Source organism: Pongo pygmaeus, chromosome 9, assembly GCF_028885625.2.
Source record: "Pongo pygmaeus isolate AG05252 chromosome 9, NHGRI_mPonPyg2-v2.0_pri, whole genome shotgun sequence".
In the NCBI taxonomy this organism is placed as follows: Eukaryota; Metazoa; Chordata; class Mammalia; order Primates; family Hominidae; genus Pongo; species Pongo pygmaeus.
The window spans coordinates 124,967,223-124,987,968 of NC_072382.2; the positions used below are offsets into that span (position 1 = coordinate 124,967,223).

Sequence of the window (20,746 nt, forward strand, 5' to 3'; positions counted from 1 at the left end):
AGGGTGACGGAAATTTGGAAAAACTCAAGTAGTCATAAATATCCTTAAGCCAGTCAAGAAGAGGTGAGGCTGACGGCACTTGGGTGGGAGTGTATGCAAAGGGAAACGGCTGTCGAGAAGTCTGGGCATGACCGTGGCTGGGGAGTGGAATCTCTGCTCAAGGCATGTCTTCTTTTGATCCCCATCCAAGGATTCCCAGTCCCTAAAGTGCCAAGAGGGCCTCAGCCAAGTGTGGACTCTTTTGTGCCTTTGTCATCGAGGTGTCATGAGCAATGCCACAGGAAGGTGTTAATAGCACAGTGCTTTTCAGACTGGGATACTTCAGCCTCTTGGATTAGGGGAAACAGAAGATTTATGGAACACCTTGATGGGATTCAAGTTTACCAAAGACTTTTTTTTTCAGGGGGGATTGCTATTTTTAGTATTAAAATAATTGTGAGTATGTGATGAAATAGAATGTAAAATTTTAATGAATTTATGAAGATAAACACAAGAATTTAAAGAAATGTCCCAATTCTAGTGGCCTATTTAAAGAAGTATTTTCTTTCTTCTGTCCTTAGAAGTATTTGGGGAGAATGTGACGGGAGCTACCCAATGTTCCCGGGGATAGGTGAGCTCTTAGGGTTCTGCGATCTCCGCCCACCTGACTGGTCATCTCTCATTTCCTGTCAGCCCATGAGGCTGGCTCTTTCGTGGTCTCCTGGGATGGCTCACCCTTTCCTTTCTCCAAGCTTTTGTCCAAACAGTCACTTATGTTTGAGATAAGCTCTCACCTTCTGACAACCACATCATGTCTCTTCTTCTCTTTACAATGAAATTGAAAGTCATTTTTTTCCCAGGAAGATTTCTCCGACTAAGCTAGGAGAACTGACTCTCCAAAGAGAATCTATAAGAATACCAGGCTGGGATGCCAAAACTACATGCTGATACAAAGTATTTGTAAAGGTTTGTGTAAAACTTATTGCATAAAACTGTCAAATGCCTGTCTTATTTAGTAATCATTAAAACCCCATGAATTATACAGGGCAAGGATTATTTATAATTCTTATCTACCAGCCAAGTGACGGAGCATGGCGGAGGTTAAGTAACTTGCCCAAAACCACACAACTAGGAAGTGGTTCTTTTGACTCTGTAAATAAAAATTATCCAAAACTTGGAAATAAAGGGGGAGAGTGACTGTGTGTTCTCTCAATGTCACACTGGGGCACTGTCTAAAAACTCTTCTAAAGATTATTTAGTTCTGTAGGCAAAGTCAGCTTCCTGGGCATGCAACCTGTGCCATCATTATCCTAAACTCAGAACCCTGAGTTTAGGGGGGCCCCTCATTTGTATAATGCTCAGCTGTTGCTGTCTTGAAATTCTAAATTTTTTTTTTTTTTTGAGACAGAGTTTTGCTCCTGTCTTCCAGGCTGGAGTTCACCATTTCGGCTCACTGCAACCTTGGCCTCCCAGATTCAAGTGATTCTCTTGCCTCAGCCTCCCAAGTAGCTGGGGTTACAGGCATCTGTTACCATACCCGGCTAATTTTTGTATTTTTAGTAGAGACAGGGTTTCACCAATGTTTGCCAGGCTAGTCTTGAACTCCTGACCTCAAGTGATCTGCCTGCCAGAGCCTCCCAAAGTGCTGGAATTACAGGCATGGGCCACCATGCGCGGCCTAAATTCTTCAAAATTTTTGAACAAAGGCCTCTGAATTTTTTTGCACTGGGTCCAGCAAATTGTGTAGCTGATTCTGTCTCCAGGATAATAAATATCCCAACTGACCTTGTTATTTGCAATTAAGGGCTCAGCTCTGTGAAGTTGCCTGTTAACTTGTAGATATGGATCCGGTAGGGAAGCAAATGATTTCTGTCCATTAGCAAGGGTAATCTATACTTTTATTGCCCTGCGGAACATTAACTAGATTTGTCCCTGACTTTAAAAAACTTCCTGCGGTGCGCCTTTCCCTACGGGCTATAAAAACCCTGCTTCCTCAATTGCTCTTGGCGTCAGCTTTCCCATCTTACTGATTCCCTTTATGGATTAATAAATTAAATGAAATCTTTGACAAGTGCTCACTTTATTCTGGAAGAGGATTATGTTTTTAAGTCTTTTCTGGAAATTATGCTTTGAAAGCTTTGTATTCCAAGCTCCTTCCATCATATTATGCTACTGAAGTCGCACTTTTCACTTCCATCTGCTGATTGGGAGCCCACGCTGAGTCTGTTCGTGCACTGATGTTTATGCATTTTAGGCACAACTATTATTTTTGCTTGTCTTATCACTCTTGGTATCCTGTAAATTCTTTTAAAATTGTATTTACTGATTTTTAAAAAGTAGATAATACATCCACATGGCTCAAATTCAAAAGTTCAAAGGGTATATAGTGAAAATTTCGCTCCCATCACTATCCCAGTCACCCAGTTTTCTTCTCCAAGACAACATGTATGACTTCTACCATTTAATTTTACATATACCTTCAAATATGTGTATATATTCTTTTTGTTTGTTTTTTTCTACAAATAGTAGAATGAATATTCATATCATTGTCCTGCAATTTCCTCCTTTCACTTAACAATAAATTCTAGAGATTATTGAATTTTAGTGCATAAAGAACAAAAAACTAAAAAAAAACCTCCCTCATTGTTTTATGGCTATATACTATTCCACTGGATAGGCTTACCATAATTTAACCATTATTTTATTTATGTGTGTGTATGATCTAAATGCCTCAAAGTGGATCTTATTAATAGATATTTAGTTGTTCACTGTTGTTTGATATAATGAGCAATGATGCATTGAATAACTGTGTACATATATCATTTTGCATGTGTGTATATATATACATATATACACACACACACATATATAGATATATACATATATACATGAGATAAATGCCCAGAAATGAAATTGGTTGGTCAAAGAACATATACATTTATAATTTTTGACGTTTTTGAGAAATTACTCTCCAGCAAGGTTGTATCAATTTATTTCCACTTCTGCCGGGAATGTTCCAGAGCCCTTGCCAACACCACAACAGAGTGTATTTTGACATTTTTCAACTTCGAGATGGGAGATGATATCTCATAGTTTTTACTTGCATTTCTTTAGTTAATAATGAGATGAAACTTTTAAAATATATTTGAGAATAATTTCTTTTTCTGGGAGCTGCCTTTTCAAATCCGCTGCCAATTTTTATATTCGCTCACTAGTCTGTGATATAAGTGGTAAATATCATCTTCCCCTAGATTGTCTTTTTTAAAAAATAAAAAACTTTGTTTATGGTGGTTTTACTTGTGGACTTTTGTTTGATGCTGTTGAATTTTTCAGTATTTCTTTCTGTGGCTTCTAGTTTTCTGTCATAGTTAGAAAGGTTTTCCCCAACTAGGATGATGAGAAAGAACCCTCCCAGGTTTCTTTTGGTAAATGTATGGTCCCATGTTTCACATATAAATCTTTGATTCATTTGGAGTTTATTCTGGTGTTAGATACAAAATATGATTTCAACTTTATTTTTTCCCAAATGGTTCCCATATTGTCCCTAAGCTGTCTATAAAATAATCTTTTTCCACAGATTGGAGATCCCAGCTTGATTATTCACTAATTTGCCATATGTACTTGTGTTTGTTTTTTTAAGTTTTCTCCCCATGCCATGATCTGTCTGTTTATTGCATGAGTACTGTATGATTTATGTTAATGTAACTTCAGAATATATTTAGTATCTGGTAAGGCAAGTGCTCTCCTTATTATATTTCTTTTCCTTTTTTTTTTGAGATGGAGTCTCGCTGTGTCACCCAGGCTGGAGTGCAATGGCGCTGATCTCAGCTCACTGCAACCTCCACCTCCTGGGTTCAAGGAATTTTCCTGCATTAGCCTCCCGAGTAGCTGGGATTACAGGTGCATACCAACACACCTGGCTAATTTTTGTTTTTTCAGTAGAGACAGGGTTTTGCCATATTGGCCAGGCTGGTCTTGAACTCCTGACCTCAGGTGATCTGCCCACCTCGGCCTCCCAGAGTGTTGGGATTACAGGTGTGAGCCACCACGTCCAGCCCCTATTATATTTCTTTTAAAACATTTCCAGGACGAAACTTAATGTTTCTTTTTCCATGTTAACTCTAGAATCAGCTTGACTAGTTAAAACAAAACAAAACAAAAAACAAATTGGTATTTCATTGAGAGTGCATTACATTTATAGATATGTTGGGGAGAACTGGCTTCTTAATAATGCTACACTTGGCTACCAAAAATCATGGTAAGCTTTTCCATTTAGTCAAGTTTCCCATCTAGTTTAGTTGCAGCATTTTAATATTTTGATCATCTTGCATAACTCTTAAGTTTATTACCAGGTATTGTTTGTTATAAAATAGATGTTTCCTTTCATTTCATCTTTTTGTTGTTTTCATATATGAAAGTTACTGAATTCTGTGTATAATTGTGTATGAGCCAGCTTATTGAGTTTCCTTGTCCTGTTAACTCTAACACCCCACACCAAGTCCCACACCAAGTTCCTAAGATAACTAATTGTTGACTGAGTGACCCTTTATCTGCCTTCTTGGGAGTTGGGGCTTCTTCTTCTTTTTTTTTTTTTCTTTTTTTTTTTTTTTGAGATGGAGTCTTGCTCTGTTGCTCAGGCTGGAGTGCAGTGGCACGATCGCGGCTCACTGCAACTTCCGCCTCCCGGATTCTAGCAATTCTCCTGCCCCAGCCTCCCGAGCAGCTGGGACTACAGGTGCACACCGCCACGCCCAGCTAATTTTTGTTTATATTTTAGTAGAGACAGGGCCTCACTCTGTTGCCAAGGCTGGTCTTGAACTCCTGAGCTCAGGCAATCCACCGACCTCAGCCTCCCGAAGTGCTAGCATTACAGGCGTGAGTCACCACGCCCGGCCGGGAGTTAGGGCTTCTTAAGGTTTCAAGACAGTTAATGCTGAGGGAGAAACAGGAAACACTGATTTCATCTATCGTTCCAGGTTAAAGAGTAGATCATTAGCAATTTCTTCGCTCATTCTTAGGGATTTCTTTGAAAGTTGGCTTTTAGTGCCAGTGTTAGGGCTTCTGAATGGCTTGCTGAGATCTGCTCTGTGGTCTCAGGAATGACTTTTTTTTTTTTTTTTAACTTAAAACCCTAAAAAAATTACTTTGGGAGTGACTAGGTAAGGAAGGTTATCCTCATCTAACCAGAGATTCAGCCTGAATTTATGCACACAGTCGAGACAGAAGAATTGGGTATGGGGAAGAGCCACTGTGCAACATCATTGAAGCTCCACGGAAGTTTCACAACAGGGATCCTTTTATGGGGTCAGATAGAGATCATGCTGTCTGTCTGAGATCAGATGGACCCATTAAAAAAACAGTATTAAGGCCGGGTGTGGTGGCTCACGCCTGTAATCCCAGCGCTTTGGGAGGCCAAGGCAGGTGGACCACTTGAGGTCAGGAGCTTGAGACCAGCCTGGCCAACATGGTGAAACCATGTCTCTACTAAAAATACAAAAATTAGCCCGTTGTGGTGGCACACACCTGTAATCGTAGCTACTCAGGAGGCTGAGGCTGGAGAATACCTTAAACCTGGAAGGCGGAGGTTGCAGTAAGCTGAGATTGCCCACTGCACTCCAGCCTGGGTGACATAGGGAGACTTTGTCTCAAAAACAAAAACAAAAACAAAAACAAAACCACACACACATTTTGGGAGGCCGAGGCAGGAAGATCATCCTAGGTTAGGAGTTTGAAACCAGCCTGGCCGACTTGGTGAAATTCTTTTTTTTTTGAGACGGAGTCGCCCTCTGTCTCCCAGGCTGGAGTGCAGTGGTGCAATCTTGGTTCACTGAAGCTCCGCCTCCCGGGTTTTACGCCATTCTCCTGCCTTAGCCTCCCGAGTAGCTGGGACTACAGGCGTGCACCACTTATGCCCAGCTAATTTTTTTTGTATTTTTAGTAGAGATGTAATTTTTTTTGTATTTTTAGTAGAGATGGGATTTCACCGTATTAGCCAGGATGGTCTCGAACTCCTGACCTTGTGATCCGACCGCCTCGGCCTCCCAAAGTGCTGGGATTACAGGCGTGAGCCACCACGCCCGGGGACTCGGTGAAATTCTGTCTCTACTAAAAATACAAAAAATTAGCCAGGCGTAGTAGTGGGTGCCTGTAATCCCAGCTACTCAGGAGGCTGAGGCAGGAGAATCACTTGAACCCAGGAGGTGGAGGTTGCAGTGAGTCAAGATCACACTACTGCACTCCAGCTTGGGCGACAGAGGAAGACACCATCTCAAAAACAAAAACAAAAACAAAAAACAAAACAAACAACAGCCCCCCACCCCCACCCTCCAATATTAGTCATTACTCTGTAAAGGTTCCAGAAAAAGTTTGTTACATCCATTTTGGGTTTTCAATTTAGTATCATTGGAATTCGACTGGAATTCTAAAGGGTTAAAAGACATCCTAGCATTTGACCTAAATACTCTTAGAAGGCTCTCTCTCTCTCTCTGGCGATGTTTAACACCTCAGAATGAAAATACATGAGCTCATTGGAATTGCTAGAAAAGGGTACAGCAGTTTTTCACACTTCTTTTGCCAGCAAGATAGCACTTTAATTTGAGCCTGATTTTTTTCTCACCCTGGAGGGGAGGTGGGGTTACTCACTGGGGCTCTGGGGCCTCCATTCTGCCTGCTTCTTTGGTGGGTATTAGCGTGAGAATACACAAGAGTAGTTTGAATTCCTATATTTTTCCAATGTTGCCCGAGAATCTGGGGCTCAAATTGCAGCATCAGGGAGTAAAATTATATGCCGGGGTCTCAAAGCCTTTGTCCATCACTTTCTCTCATCTTTATTCTTTATTAAAAGTCTAGCTAATTAAAAAAAAATCTAAGTTCAAAAGTTCAGATAAACTCCCTTAAGTCTGTGACCTGATTTTCTTCAGCTTGAATCGTGTTAGGTCCTGGATATGGAGTTTTTAGTTCTTCTTTATGATTTTGTCAGAGGCATTTGAACCAGAGCAACTTCATTGTGGATAGCGGCTGGGTAAAATGAGGCTGACACCTCCTGGGCTGCATTCCTAGGAGGTTAGGCATTCTTAGTCACAGGATGAGATAGGAGGTCCGCACAAGATACGGGTCATAAAGACCTTGATGATAAAGTGGGTTGCTCTAATGAAAGCCAGCCAAGACCCAAAACCAAGATGGCCATGAGAGAGACCTCTGGCCATCCTCACTGCTCATTATATGCTAATTATAATACATTAGCATGCTAAAAGACACTCCCACCAACACCATAACAGTTTATAGATGCCATGGTAACATCCAGAAGTTACCCTGTGTGGTCTAAAAAGGGGAGGAACCCTCAGCTTCAGGAATTGCTCACCCCTTTCCCAGAAAACTCGTGAATAATCCACTCCTTGTTTAGCATATAATCAAGAAATAACTATAAGTATCCTCAAGCCAGCAGCTTAAGCTGCTGCTCTGCTTATGGAGTAGCCATTGTTTTATTCCTTTATTTTCTTAATAAACTTGCTTTTGCTTTGCACTGTGGACTTGCCCCGATTTCTTTCTTGCACAAGATCCAAGAACCCTCTCTTGGGGTCTGGATCGGGACCCCTTTCTGGTAACAGTTTCCAGAGACACAGTGCTGTGCCAGACGAGAGCATGACGAGGTGGATATGTTTTCATCAGCTGATAGCTGCAAAGAAAAACTTGCCAACTAACCAGGTCTGGGTCACTCTCTACTATAGTAGCAGCATAATTGCAATCTGATTGGCTAACCAGAGATTCCTTGCCTGCTTATTTTTCCTGGGTTTATTTGCCTCAGTGCTCTGAGACATCCATGTTATGTCTTTCTGTTTATACTCTTCTTGACCAAAACCTTAGAATATGAAGTAAGATGAAAGAAAGCCGGCTGGAGAAGCTGTCAGTTCAGCAGGTTTGGGCCATGGTCCCATAAGACACTATTCCCTGAATCATGCCCGGCGTGACCCATTTCCTTCTGTCTGCCTGCTGCTCCATCCTCTGTGCTTGAGGCCAGGCTCTGTCCTCCAGCCAACACCAGGACGACTGGGTGTGTGGACCCTGACCCTTACGACCTGACTCACCACAGCTCTTCAGGGTGCCCTGAGAGCCCACATGGCTCTGGGTGCTGGGGAGACAAATATTTAAAAGACAGGCACTGTGGCCTTGAGGAACTCTCAGAGGTTTGCCCTCAGCTCCTTTATTTGAAAGAGTGAACTTAACTGAGGCTCCCACCTTTGAAGAAATCTTACCAAGAATTTAAAGAAAGCCCAGAAGAGGCCAGGCAAGGTGGCTCATGCCTGTAATCCCAGCACTTTGGGAGGCCGAGGAGGGAGGATCACTTGAGGCCAGAATTTCAAGACCAGCCTGGCCAACATGGTGAAACCCTGTCTCTACTAAAAATAAAATAATAAAATAAAATAAAATAAAACAAGCCGAGAAGAGAAATATGATCGACAGCTTATAAGGTGACCTCTGATTCTTCTGAGAAGGTGCAGAAGAACTAGACATACTTGGACAAAAAATAGCCACCTGCAGGAGAATAGACAGCTTCCTTCCCCTGCCTTCTCTGGTGAGAGAATCCTTTAAGCCCACTTCCTGATTCTCACTTATAATCATACCTGGGTGGTCTAGAAGTGTACTTGGGCATCATGCTGTGCTGGAAAGAGCCTGGGACTAGGAGGAGGCATCTTTGGGCTCTAATCCAAACCATTGTGTGACCTTGGGCAAATGCCTATGGGATTAGTTTCTTTGGGAAATTGCCTCCCTACCTCATCAGGATATTGTAAAAATCAGTATGTATCTATATATGAGTGTGGATTTACATAGGTGGAAATATACACACACAATAAAATATACACATACATAAATTTAAAATTTTCACAATAAATAGTTATCATTTACTGAGCAGCCCTTAGTTATTAGGCATTGTGTTAAGTCTTTTACATATGTTAGCTTGTAATTACTTACAATATTCTTGCAAGACAGGTGATAGCAACCTTTCCTTGCTCCACTGCCTCCACCACACACCATATTATAGATGAGGAAACTGAGGCTTAGAGAGGCAAGGAAGTTTACTCAAGCTCACAGAGAAAGTTTCTTTTTTTTCTGAGACAGAGTTTAGCTCTTGTTGTCCAGGCTAGAGTGCAATGGCATGATCTCGGCCCACTGCAACCTCCACCTCCCAGGTTCAAGTAATTCTCCTGACTCAGCCTCCCGAGTAGCTGGGATTACAGGCATGTGCCACCACGCCCAGCTAATTCTGTATTTTTAGTAGAGACGGGGTTTCTCCATGTTGGACAGGCTGGTCTCAAACTCCCAACCTCAGGTGATCCACCCGCCTTGGCCTCCCGAAGTGCTGGGATTACAGGCGTGAGCCACTGCGTCCGGCCTAGAGAAAGTTTCTTTTGGATAGTAGCCAACACTGTGCCATGCAGCAATAGGTCCTCAGTAATGATGACTTCAAAGGCAATCATGATGCTTTTCCATTGCATTCTTCTTTCCTATGGCTCCTTCTTCCCATATCTGGAAGATTGTTTCTGATTGCAACATAGGCCGTCAAGCTCCTAGACATCTTTAATCTGTTGTGGGCTTCTCACACTGTGTTCCATAGAAGAGCTATGCAATTTAGGGGAATTCTGCCAGTGGCTTGACATCCGCAGCGTGGGCCTCATTTGGGTTTGGTTCATCATCCAGCGTTCATGAACATTTCCATCTCAGCTCCTTACCCTCCTCTTTCCCAACTCTATGCCTCAGCAAGATGAACTTCGCTCTATTTCAAGTCCATGCCCCAGGCTTTCCCACTTTTCTGCTTTTGCTCAAATTCTTTGCTCCATTGCTCCATCTGGAATGCCCTTCTGTCTCCTTCTTTGCCAAATTTCTAAATATTACTTATCCTTACAGTCTTCTGTAAGGTCCTTTTTCTTCATGAAGCCTTTCCTAATCTGTTTAGCTGGAAATGGTTATAGGACATTCTTTATTTCCTTTTAGTGGAACATTCCTTATTTCTCCTTGTAAACATATGCTTTCTGAAGGTTAAATTCATGTCCAGTTCATATTTGTACTTCCAGTCTGTAATACATGTCTGTATATGTAATAGCCACATGTTCATTTACTCAATGAATAAATCAATCAGTAAATGAGTGTAGAAATCTTGAGGGAGTTCTGAATTGTGTGTGGTGTTAAAGATGTGCCAGGAGAATTATACTTGTTTATTTATTAAGCACATACTGGGTTTAAGATCCTCTGCCAATATTTATTACACAATTTTTTTGTCTTAGAATTTATGGTCTTTAATAAACAACTATGAATAACAAAGAAAACAGCACACATCAAGAGAAATACATTAAACCAAATTTTAAAAAATGCATTTTATGTGATGATGAAGGGAAGGGTAATTGTGAAAGAGATTGCAATTAGGAAAAAGAGTTCCAAGGTCTGACAAAGGGTAGTGCCATGGACTGAATGTCTATGTCTCCCCCAAATTTACCTTGTGAAATCCTAAACCCCAATGTGATGGTATTAAGAGGTGGGACCTTTGGGAGGTGAGAAGGTCATGAGGATGGAGCCCCTATGAATGGGATTAGTGCCCTTATAAAAGATACCCCAGAGAACTCTTTAGCCTTCTTTCCACCATGTGAGGAGACAAGGAGAAGACAGCAGTGAACAACCTGGAAGAGGGCCCTGACCATAGTGGCACCCTGATCTCGAACTTCCAGCCTCCAGAACTGTGAGAAATAAATTTCTGTTGTTCTTAAACCACCCAGTTTGTGGTACTTTGCTATAGCGGCCCAAACAGACTAAGACAAGGAGGGAAGATGAAATGACTGAGAGAAAAATGGTGTTTGAACATGGATTAAGAAGCTACCAGATGACACTATACAAAACATACATTTGTTTTCTAAGACCCTCTATGTTTAGTAGGACATCTACACAACCTATGAACATCTACTGAGAAAGCACCTTGAACTAGAGGTTGGGGTTACAAAGGTCAAAATGGCCTACTTCCCGCCCTTGCGTTCTGCAGAAGTTTGTTTCAGAATGCTCTGGGAGGAGACAGGAAGAACTCTTAGTGTGTAGGGAGGTCTCACAGAGGTGATGACCCTCAACCAAGGCCTGAGGAAGCAGTGTGGTGTGAAGTTTCAGAGTATAGACTCTAGAGTCAGACAGGAGGCTGATATGGTTTGGATTTGTGTTCCCACCCAAATCTCATGTTGAATTGTAATTCCCAATGTCGAAAGAGGGGCCTGGTGGAAGGTCATTGGATCACGGGGGCAGATTTCCCCCTTCCTGTTCTCGAGATAGTGAGTTCTCATGAAATCTGGTTGTTTAAAAGCGTGTAGCACCTCCCTGGTCTCTTTCTTCCTCCTGCTCCAGCCATGTAAGACATGCCTCCTTCCTCTTCACCTTCCGCCATGATTGAAAGTTTCCTGAGGCCTCCCCAGCCATGATTCCTGTGCAGCCTGCAGAACTGTGAGCCAATTAAACTTCTTTTCTTTATAAATTACCCAGTCTCAGGTAGTTCTTTATAGCAATGCGAGAACAGACTAATACAGAGGCAGACTGCTTGGATTCGATCTAATCCTGCCATTAACAAGTCCTATGGTTTGCATGTTTGTTTCCTCCTAAACTCATGTTGAAACTTAATCCCAATGTAGCAGTATTGAGAGGTGGGGCCTTCAAAAGTTGATTGGGTCGTGAGGGTTCTGCCCACATGAGTAGAGTAATCCATTCATGGATTAATGGGTGAATGGGTTGTCATGGGAGTGGGACTGGTGGCTTTATAAAAGGAGAAAGAGATACCTGAGCTAGTACACTCAGCCCCCTCACCACATAATGTCCAGCACTACCTGGAGACACTGCAGGGTCCCCATCAGCAAGAGGGTCCTCACTAGATGTGGCCCCTTGACCTTGGCCTTCTCAGCCTCCATAACAGTAAGAAATAAGTTTCTTTATATATTACCCAGTTTCATGTATTCTGTTATAAGCAACAGAAAATGAACTAAGACAACTATTAACATAATTCTGACATGTAACCAAGCCTCAGTCTCTTTCTCTGTAAAACGTGATAGTTATATTACCTATACACAGAGTTATGAAGATTAAATGAGAAAATCCCCAGCCTCTAGGTAGGACTGCCTCATCCCACCCAAGACTGACTCTTCTTTCAAGATTCAAGTGAATTGGGAGGCCAAGGCGGGCAGATTACAAGGTCAGGAGATCGAGACCATCCTGGCTAACATGGTGAAACTCTGTCTCTACTAAAAATACAAAAAATTAGTCGGGCATGGTGGCATGCGCCTGTAATTCCAGCTACCCAGGAGGCTGAGGCAGGAGAATCGCTTGAACCCAGGACGGGGAGGTTGCAGTGAGCCGAGATTGCACCACTGCACTCCAGCCAGGGCGACAGAGCAAGACTCCATCTCAAAAAAAAAAAAGGATTCAAGTGAAAGAGCCTCTTGATTCACTCAGAAGTTGATTCTGTTCATTTTTTGTTTCACCAAAAGTGATGGAAGGATGGGCTGGTTAAGCAGATAACTTTTCTCTAATGAGTATTAAAGTTGAGCTAAAGAATTTTTTAAAGGTTGTGGATCCAGATCCCCAAATTAGCACTTACATAAAATGATAGCTTATAGAAATATAAGACAGCCCAAGGCTGGCAACGAATAGGCTTATTTTCTAGCATGTTATTGGATGAGGAAGAGGAGACAGAGGACTCTTTATCCAGCTGCGGGGACTCTAAATTTGGCAGGTTAGTTCTGTGTGAGGAGGATGAGGGGCTCCTGAGAGAGTTTGTACCCTGTGCCATTGATTATTGGAGAGTAGATCTTTCTTTTGCTGGTATTTTTTTCACTGGCATCCTATTGCAATGGAAGTATCTGACTGTTTATTATAGCACATATGAGCAGTGCCTTTAAAACCAGGGATAATGCACCTATGTTTCTAATTTCTGTCTTTAGCAAAAATTGCTTTCATATAAACTTTATGGTACCAATTATATAAATTGTGCCTATATAAATAGTAGGGTTAAAAGCAGTTAGAGATTTAGAGATTATTAAAGTTATATTTTTGGGGGTGGAGTTGTATTTTCATTTAGTCATAGTCTCCTGTTACAAATGAACATTTTGTATTTCATTGCTAAGACAAAATAATAGAAACAAAACAGCACAATTGGAGAGAGAAATGAACAGAAAGGATCGATTGAGTGAGGAGGAATGTGGGAAAGAGGGCAGCAAGTGGACAAAGATTGGAAGGGAGAAGTGGGTAGAGAAAGGAGGTAAATACAGAAGAAGGATATATGGTTTGATAGCAGAAATAAGACCTAGTGTTGATAGATTAGTGGGGTGACTATAGTTGACAATAATCTATTGTACATTTCAGAATAGTTAGAAGAGAATAATTCAAAGGTTTCTAGCACAGAGAAAAGACACATATTTAAGGTGATGAATATTTCAAGTATGTTAATTTTATCTTTACAAATTACATGAATGTATTTAATTATCATATGTACCATGAAACTATTACATCTATTATGCATCAATTTAAAAAAAGACAGGTTGGATGTGGTGGCTCACACCTGTAATCCCAACATTTTGGGTGGCTGAGGTGGGCGGATCACTTGAGCCCAGGAATTCAAGACCAGCCTGGGCAACACAGCGAACCCCCCATCTCTATGTTAAACAACAATAACAACATACAAATAAAAATTTAAAAGTACAGAAGGAAAAACAATGTTTGGTAATTAGAGTTGAGCCTAGGGGTGGCTGTGATATCTGAACAATGTTAAGCAGGTCCAAACAAATAAAATCTCCATTCAAAAGTTTCCCTCATCCATTTGGAAAACCATTCTGGGAGGGCATTTGAACCTTTACTTAGTTCAGGCACTCTTTATAACTATAGATCCCTTTGCATATATAATGTGTACCAAACAATGTCGCCTGGGGGTTTTCTCTAATTTTTTTTGCAGTAAATAAATCTCCCTGGGTAGATGGCGGTACTGTGCAGACAAGGTCCAAGGCCCTACCTTCCTCTCGCACTCCCTCAACAGTGCTTCCAACTCTTTGCACCACTCCGCACACACACCCAGAAGGTGTGTGTCTCCTGGGCAAACACAGGAGACGACACCTCTGATAAAGTCTCCTGTGTGGATGGTGGTGGCTGGAGGTGGAGGTGGTCGGGGACTCTGCCTGCTGTAACACCCCACATGCTGGTGCAGAGGGACATTCTGTGGATAGTTTTGCCGTGGCTTGACCTTCCTATTTCTTGCCAAATGATGGCCCCATCTTCTTCAAACGTGAAGAACACTTTCTCTTGGAAGGCTCCTAGATGTCGATAGAGATGAGTAAAAGTTCTGTTAAGCTGTAATTAGCTTACTTTTGATCAACCTGCATGTTCCTATTGAATTTTTATTTGTCAATCTCTCTTAAGCCTGCATGCTCCTAGAAGGCTTACAGGGCCCTACCTTTTGTGCCTCTTAGTATGTCAGTTTCTGGTATGGTTGTCCTTACAAAGAAGAAACATGATCAGAACTCCCTCCTCTTCTCTCCTCTACCTCTAAATGTTCTGGCTGGCGCTCATCCATTCCTTTTTCCCCATCTCAGGAGGTGGGCTCTTTTCTTGTTGAACGGGAATGCCTCCACTTCTGCTCTGGGGCAGTTCCTTCTGTTCCCCACGGACCTTGTTCCATCCATTGTCTCCAACTCTCTTTCCACCTGTCCTTCCCCACTGGATCCTTCTCTTGGCAAGTGCATGTGCGCATTTGCTTGTTTCTCTTATTTAAAAGAAATCCACCCTTCCTTGACCCACACCTCCTTTCTCTTCTGTTCATATCAAAGCTCTTAGAAAAAGGAAGCCATGCTCAAAGTTAATTGTTTCATTATCTGTTCTTGTAACAAAAGATCTTATTCATCCTTATTTTAACTTATTTATTTCAAAGCAAACATGGTCCTATTCTTTTTTTTTTTTTTTTTTTATGGTCCTATTCTTTTTTTTTTTTTTTTTTTGGCTTATAAAAGTAGTACATTCTCATTTAAAAGTTTAGACAACACACAAAGAAAATCAAAAGTAGTAGCAATCGATAGCCCCAGAATTCAGAGAGTACCGCCATAGCACTGTGGGCACTGCACCAATAACCCTGTTCTTCCATCTTCCTTTGTGGCAAACTTTAGGTATCGACCTCAACTCACATGTGTCGCGGTTACAGACATATCCAGAAGACCCTTTTATGCTCTTAAAGTTAGTAAAGACCTCCAGGAGTTTTAGTTTGTGCATGTTACATCTATTGAGATTTATCATATTCAATGTTAAAAGAAAGTTTGAGATATTTTATGTACTAATTCATTAAGAATAACAATAATACATTTGTTACAGGCTACCGTAAGTAATATTTTAATGACAAAATACTAAATATACTTTTCAGAACAAAAAATATTTGGTGAGAGGAATGGCATGTTTTACATTTTTACAAATTTTTAAACGTCTAACTAATAGACAGCTGGACTTTAATGCCTTCTGCATTCAAATTGTTATGGTATGTTGCTAAATATAAGAAAAAATGTGATCTCACAGACAAGTGCTTAAAAAAGGAGGAGTATTTTAATAATTTTAATAACATTTTAGAGTGTTGATATTCTGATTTGGTATAACATCAAAACTCAAGAAGTGGTAGTTTCATATCTATGAACTTTTTGTACTTTCTCTGCACTTGTGAGAGAATGAAAATAAAAAAGGAAAAAAAAATATTATTATGAAAATAGTTGTGACCTTATAGGCCCCCAGATAGGGCCTTGAGATCCCCCAGGAATCCCCATAGCACACTTTGAGGGCCACTGATCCAGGCCACTGATACCATTTCCTTTATCAGTGATTTAGGAAGGACATATGACTGAGTTCAGATGAAGGAGACATAATGGGATTTTTCAACCTACTTGAAAATGTTTCCTCAAACAGAAAAAGGGCCCCATAGGAAGACAGAGCATGCTGCTTCTGCTCGTCAGTGTCATGTTTTCGTGTGCATCTTGGCTTTGAAAGGGAGGCTGCCTGAGGATGGCTGAGCAGATGACATTGAGCCACAGGGCTGACCGCCTCGAGTTACCTTGACTCAGGACTTAAAGTTGTGTGAAATTAACTTTACTTAAGGGAAGAAGGAAGAAAGGAACAAGGGAAGGAAGAAAGGAGAAAAGGTAGGACCTTTTGGTAGATATCCTTCTAGACTTTTTTCTAAATGTTTATATATATAGGTCGATATTCATTCATCTCTGTGTGCCAAGCACTTAGCTCAGTTGTAATGCCTGGCACAACTCAGTGATTAATAGATATTCTTCAAAGGAATGAATAATTGAATATGTGGCGTTTATTGACTGACAACGATTTCCTCTTATTCTTTTCTTTGTCAGGATGAAGAAAAGCAGATCACTCTAAGAATGACAGGTTTCCTGGGTGCTGTGAAGCATACCTAAACAGATAGCTGCAAAGAAGGATCTTTTCTCTATTTCAAGACATGAACACTGCCCCGTCCCCACTCCTGGTATTTTGTACCCTAAACAAAATTGGGTATTTGCCTGATATAACCTGAAAAATGTGGTGCGTTATACTTTACATAGTGATTTATAGTTTACAGGCTGCTTTTACGATGGTCTCATTTAGTTTTCCGAAATCAAGCTGTGATATAGTGCTATTATTCCCCTTTTTAAAAAGAGGAAATGGGGGACACGTGAGGGTAATTGAGTAGTTCAACGTCACACAACTAGTCAGCAGTAGAACCAGGACTAGAATTGCAAGTCCAGTGTTCTTGAGGGTTGAGCCCCAGGAAACTCTGTCCAGGGCTTTGGCATCATGGGGATTTGCCCGACCGCCCTTAGGCAGGGGAGGGATGGAGTGCAGAGACAACTGGCCTTCATCCTTTGTCCCAAGCCCTCCCCTCTGGGAAGTCCAGGACCAGAGAGACGCAAGAGTGACATTGTGATCCACCTCAGTTGAATGGCAGTAAAATGATCAAGCCCTTGTTCTGAATGACTTTACCTGGAGGTGACATCTTCCGCTAGACTGACTGTGACATTAAAAATGGATGAGGCCAGGGACGTTTTCCACCCAGAACTCAACAGAAACTGGCAAGTGTCAAATTTGAAATTTTGCACTGCAGCTCACAGGCATCTACTGACCTAAGACATGAAGGCTCCAACCTGGAAACAATCCAGGACTAAATGTTGACAACTAACTCAGGGAGAGAGAGAGAGAATATAAAATGCCAGGGCATGGCAGCAGCAAAGGGCTTTGGGTCTTTACCTGCAGTTGTGGGCAAGTAGAAAATAATCCATGCAGGATTCAAGACCTGCCTTCTCATCCTGACCCTGTGCAATGATTGGAATGTGCCCCCTTCAAAATTCAGGTGTTGCAAATGTGATAGCATCAGAAGATGGGGCCCGGAAGAGGTGATTAGTCCATAAAGGCTTCTCTCTCATTAATGGGATTAAGGCCCTTGTAAAGAGGCTTCACTGCAGCTTTAGGTTAGCTTGCCCTTCTGCCTCCAGCCATGTGAAGATGGCATGGAAGATGCCCACCAGACCATCTAGCTGATGCCTAGATCTGGGAGTTCCCAGCCTCTGGAACTGTAAGAAATAAATTTCTGTTCTTTATAAGTTATCCAGGCTCAGGTATCTGTTGTAGCAGCACAAATGAACTAAGACACCCGCCACTATGTTGTGTGACTCTGAGCAGACAGTTTCCCCTCTCCAGAACTAAGTTTTTCTTTAACTTTTAAAAAGAAATTAAGGGCTGGGAGCAGTGGCTCATGCCTCTAATCCCAGGACTTTGGGAGGCTGAGGCGGGTGGATCACCTGATGTCAAGAGCTCGAGACCAGCCTGGCCAACATAGTGAAACCCTGTCTCTACTAAAAGCACAAAAATTAGCCAGGTGTGGTGGCAGGTGCCTGTAATCCCAGCTACTTGGGAGGCTGAGGCAGGAGAATTGCTTGAACCCAGGAGGCGGATATTGCAGTGAGCTGAAATCGTGCCACTGCACTCCAGCCCGGACAACAGAGCAAGACTCCGTCTCAAAAAAAACAAAAACAAAACAGAACAAAAAAAAAAAAGAGATGAGAACTAGATGGTCTCACAAAGAAGATGACATCTGAAAGCACAAGGAGCAGCTACATAAACTTAAGTCCATTAAAAAAAGTAGGATGGGCATGGTGGCTCATGCCTGTGCTCTCAGCACTTTGGGGAGCCAAAGTCAGAGGGTTGCTTGAGCCTAGGAGTTCAAGACCAGCCTGGGCAACATACCAAGACTTCATCTCTACAAAAAAATTTTTAAATTAGCCAGGCATGGTAGTGCATGTCTGTAGTCACAGCTACTTGGGAGGCTGAGGTGGGAGGATTGCTTGAGCCCGGAAGCTTGAGGCTGCAGTGAGCTGTGATTGAGCCACTGCACTCCAGCCTGGGTGACAGAGTGAGACCTTGTCTCAAAAAACCAGTAAGAATAATAAAGAAGAAAAATTTTTACTCATGTAGCAAAATAAATTGTGGGATACACACACACACACCTGCATATCTATATATACTCAAAAAGTTTACAGTCTCACAGATGAAATATGTAGATGTTGAAAAAAGTAATCCATACTTGCTACCTTTGTTCTTACCTAAGCCCTGGGTCACTTGTTCATCTCCCCCACTTACCTTTCAGTAAGAGGCCTACTGCCTCTTCTATACACATAACTGTTTTTGAATGAATGAATGTGAGTGAGAAGTGTGCACAGGTCTTATCTCTTCTGAGAGAGTCTAATGCAATGGAAAGAAGTTTGGCACCCAACACACCTGGTGTATTCCCAGCTTCATCTTTAATCATCTGTGAGGTTTGGGGCAGGATCACCGTTATTCCATCTGTAAAAGGGGATTATGGAGAGGAATCAAGATAATTTGCGTGAGTTCCCTAGAGTAGCCCTGAGCTCTGGCGGTTGCTCAATGCGTGGTAGCTGCTCTCTGTCACATGCGTGAGGCTGCATGAGGTTACACCATATCGGAGCTGCAGGATAGCACATAAAAATGCAATTATTTCATGTTGGGGTAACCAGGGCAGGATTTCTGGGGGAGGAGTATTTAGATGGGGCCCAGAAAGAGGGCCCCCAAGTGTGGTAGGTAGAGATGGGAAAGGGAACAGCAATCCAAGTGAGGGAGAGCCAGGATGAGGAGGCAGAAAAGCGGAAGGAATGGCAAGGCTGTAGAAGGTAGGGTGGTTTATTTGCAGGAAGATGCAGCTGGAGAGATAAATTGGGGCCAGGCTTTAGAGGGTATGAGTGGCAGGCAGAGCATTTGGATTTTATCCTATGAAAAACGAGCAGCCATTGGAGGTTTTGAGCAGATGAGTGACAGGTTTTGTGTATGTTTTTGGTTTTGGTTTTTTGAGTTGGAGTCTGTCGTCCAGGCTGGAGTGCAGCAGTGTGATCTCAGCTCACTGCAACCTCCGCCTCCCGGGTTCAAGTGATTGTCATGCTTTGACCTCCCAAGTAGCTGTGACTACAGGTGTGAGCCACGACACACCTGCTAATTTTTGTCTTTTTAGTAGAAGCAGGGTTTTGCCATGTTGCCCAGGCTGGTCTTGAACTCCTGAACTCAAGCAATCCACCCACTTCAGCCTCCTAAAGTGCTGGGAGGATTACAAGCGTGAGCCACCGTGCCCAGGTGAGTGACAGGATTAAGAAACTATATTTCTTTGGGGCAAGTTGTGGAAAAAGTCACGGCAAAAGCAACTCAGTGCAAAGATAGGTACACATTTCAGAGACGGACTTTGAAGCAGACTTTACTGAGCTCATTCTAAACAGACGCTATGGTGCAAGCAGCTCATGCGTTTTGGAATGCGAAGCCTCTGATAAAGGTCTTGGGAGAAAGATTGGAGTCATCTTGGGTAAGGGTGGGGGCAGGACAAGATAATGTAGGATAGGTTTTTGAGAGGAGGGAAACTCGTGTAGGGATTTATGGCTCCCACTACAGTGGCATTTAAGTGGATTAGTCATGTAAGATCTTGAATGTGGACCTACGGCTGGAGTCTTCAGGGACCCAGGGTGAGAAGGCAACTTTATTTTAGCCGAAAAGCAGCAAGTTCTTCAGTTCTGAGTAACATTGATGTCAAATAACAACCCCTTAGCACTGACAAAGAAAGATGAAAAAGAAAAGGAAAATGAAAGAATAAAAAAAGAGGGATGAAAGGAAGAAAAAAGAGGAATGTACTGGAGAGAGAAAATAGGAAAGGAAAAAGTGAGGCAGGTCATAGCCAGGGATGCGTTCTGCTCACGGTTGCCTGCCATGCACTGTGCCGCCCAAGGCGCCTGCCCTGCCTCCATCAGTCACTTCAGCTGGCCGAGAGGAGGTCCAGGATGCCAGAAGACTATAGTCAATTTCTTCTTTCTGACTATAAACAATTCAAATGGAAAAATGTTGGATGAGACCCCAATGGCTCAGTCTGGATGGAGGAGATTTACTCATCAATCTTTGAGTTTTTTCACTTCTGGGGATTGTCACCCATGTCAGATCCATCTGGACATCTCAGCTTTTTATTTTTTTTCCAAATGTCTTGCCAGGAAGAATATTTAACACATTTAAATGTAAGAAACTAGGACATAGAGAGAAAAAACTGGGTGTTAGCATCAGTTTTTCCCTTTTTCATAAAGTCTAAGTGTTATTATAAGATCATTAGATCCATTGAATAATTGAATTTGTTTAACTACTACGTCACAAGGGCTTGGTAGACACCAGACACTGTACAAGCTACAGTTGG

At 42.1% G+C, this 20,746-nt stretch overlaps 1 long non-coding RNA gene across 1 annotated transcript; it reads left to right on the forward strand.

The window, feature by feature from the left end:
- The first annotated feature begins 457 nt into the window (after positions 1-457).
- Positions 458-16,551, forward strand: LOC129008785 (uncharacterized). Its single transcript, XR_008492577.2, has 3 exons — positions 458-945; positions 15,928-16,160; positions 16,374-16,551. It is a non-coding gene; the product is annotated as an uncharacterized LOC129008785 (long non-coding RNA).
- Positions 16,552-20,746: the final 4,195 nt, after the last annotated feature.